Below are 2,844 nucleotides of genomic sequence, written 5' to 3'. Positions count from 1 at the left end.
TCCTTCTCTACATTTGAAAACAATTTTACTTTCTTTCTGGCTGATTTGCTTGGCAACCTAACAGCAGAATTAGGAAGGCTTGTTGACATTATGATTAAAAACAGATTTTAACATTTGACACATTTTTGGAAGCTAATGCACAGGAGAGCAAATGATGATAGGAATATGTGGATGCTTTTGAAATAATTCAGTAGTGTTGTTCTTGCGTTGTTTTGTTGGTAGGGGATTTCAGTTACTTTAAAAGTTCCATTTTTTTAAGTTTATAAATATACTTTCAGCACCAGAGACAAGGTAGGTCGAAGTATTTTGTGGTCAATTCTTAGAATGATGATAAGCATTTTTCAACACTGCTGATACATAAACTGGTTGGAAATAACTTTCCATAAAAGCAATTAATAGATAAGGATGAAATTAAGAAGCAAGCAGATCTGGAGCAAGTTAGCAAGAACCTAGTTTTTTTTTTTCTAAAGCCTCTTGTTTAAAAATATAACCAGAGAGACTTAGTTAACACAGAAGAGCTTTGCTGAAGATCTTGATGTGACTAATAAATATTGACATTTAAGCTCTAATTTGCACACAAATGTCAGTGTGAAACTGCTGTCATTATGCTCTGGCGCTGGCAGACAAGATTCTCACAGCTCTCTGTAATATGAGTCCCCAGTGTCACTGTGTATCTCCAGGTTGTTAGTGCCTGCAGGCATATAAAAGCTACCAACAATGAAGATCCTGTGATAAATGGATATAATGTTCTTCTACAGTCTTGAAAAAGGGTGGAAAAAGGGGCTGGACTTGAAGCATTCAGCTATAAATGTGCCCTTTAAAAATCTTTTCCAACATGTCAGAAAATTTGTTTTGCCAGCATTTGTGATTCTTAGTCTCCTTTGTTCAGGCAGTTAGATGTACAAGGATTTTGCAGAATCACTTATGTTACCTCTGTTAAGCAAGTTGGATGTCAAGAAACTTGGATTTTGAATGAAATGGAGCATGCTTTCATCTTAGATTTTCAATTTTTTAGTACATCTTTCAGAAGCAGTTAGATCAGAGTTTGATACTCATCTCCAGTAGGTGGTGCCACGAGCACACAAGAACCACTTTTCTTTGCCCAGGCACTGCAGTGACCATCAGCAAGGTGCACCACTTTGCAGTGTCTGTTTCAGCACTCAAGAGTTAACTGCTCTGAGAGTTGTACAAGCAGCTGGCCTGAGGTTTGCATGAGTATGGTGTGGTCATATCTGCCTCTAGCCACTCCTTCCATGCCTGTGTGTTATGAGATCTGCCTGGCCTGTCTTCTGCTCACTTTTTGTTCGATCCTGCAATAGAGGGTTCTCTCTTTCAAGAAGCAGAAATAAGAACAGGTTACTTTGAAAAGAAAAGCTCTCTCCAACATGAAACTAATGCCTTTACAGCTTAGTAAACAGCTTAGTAACAAATAAACGCTCACACTTTGAGCAAAATTTAGAAAACAGATACTCAGTGTATATTTCATTTAGCATTTGTGGCCTGAACTAAAACTGTATAAAACTTAGGAACTTCACGTCATAGAATTGAATTCCTCAGATTAGAAAAGACCTTAAAGATCATCAAGTCCAACTGCAACCTAACCATATTACCTTAACTCTCACAGCCCACTGCTAAATCATGTCCCTAAGCACCACATCCAAATGGTTTTTAAACACATTCAGGGATTATGACTCAACCACCTCCCTGGGCAGCCTATTCCAGTGCTTAACAACCCTTTCTGTGTTCTATGTCATTATTGTTGGTGTTTGTTTTGAGTAATGTGAACAACATTTGGGTGCCAACATATTGTGTCTATCATAAGGATGATAAACTTACTATATGAAGCTGTTCTAAATAGTGGCTTTTCCTTATGTTCTTATGTATGTTCATTTTCTTTCTTGTGGAAAATACAGATTGCATGACAGAAAAACAAAGAAACCCTTCAAAAAGGAAATCCCCAAACACCTGCGTGTAGCATGGTGTATATGAAGAGAGTAAGAATAAGAAAGAACTAAAAACTGTAGATGGAAAATTGTGTCTGACAAATACCAGATCTTAAAAGTTCTCAGTAGCTTTTATTTCTATCTAATCCTGTTAAGGAATTTGGGGACACGCTAGGGGAACACCTGATTGTTCCTCTAAGAAGATTTTCAGCTGTTGAAGAATTCAGCTGCAAATACTTACAAATGGAGAAGATAGATCGTACAGTCTACTTGAAAGGAGCTCAGGTCTTTCTGGTTAGAAGTCAAAGCAAGAATATGCTCTGAACCTGGTTTAGGAGAATAATAAAAAGGAAAAGATATTTTTACCATGCTTGAAAGGGAATGAGGGGGACCTAAGCAGTTGTTCTGTAGTTGTATAGGTCTTTTTCTGGTAACTTACTGTGTAAACCTTATGCAGTAGGGAAGAAATGAGGATTTTGAGGTTTGACCATGTTTCCTGTTCAAGTGAGCTTCTTATCTATGTAACTGCGTAATGCAAAAATAGATGTATTGTGGCAGGATGCCACTGCTGGTTTGGAAGGCCTTTATCTTGTTCCCTTAAGCGTGAGGCAAGAGTATGCCACTTGCCCAAGTCATTTCTTTCTTCTTCTTCACCCTGACTATTTCTGTTAATAAGTTCTTAAGCTTTTCTGTGAAGAAGTGTTGGTTTCTGAGGGGTAAATCTGAATACCTCTTTGAGCAGACATGTAACTTTGCATCCATGGAAGCAAATGCTGATTTTCTGGATATGATTGCAGTGATCCCAAAGGTCAGGTGGGGGAGCTCTTGGACTGCAGTGACTAAATGCCAGTGGTGCAGCCTGGCTTATCTCAGGGATGGTTGAAATGTTCGTGGGTTTTTT

The 2,844-nt window shown here is 38.2% G+C and overlaps 1 protein-coding gene across 5 annotated transcripts in view; it reads left to right on the top strand.

Moving 5' to 3' along the window:
- KDM4B (lysine demethylase 4B) overlaps positions 1–2,844 on the top strand; it is a 71,977-nt gene that overhangs the window by 4,861 nt on the left and 64,272 nt on the right. The gene's annotated exons all lie outside the window — the stretch shown is intronic.

Source organism: Meleagris gallopavo, chromosome 30 (genome assembly GCF_000146605.3).
Source record: "Meleagris gallopavo isolate NT-WF06-2002-E0010 breed Aviagen turkey brand Nicholas breeding stock chromosome 30, Turkey_5.1, whole genome shotgun sequence".
Taxonomy (NCBI): domain Eukaryota; kingdom Metazoa; phylum Chordata; class Aves; order Galliformes; family Phasianidae; genus Meleagris; species Meleagris gallopavo.
Note: the sequence above shows the minus strand (reverse complement) of the source record. Positions and strands in the feature narration are given on the sequence as shown.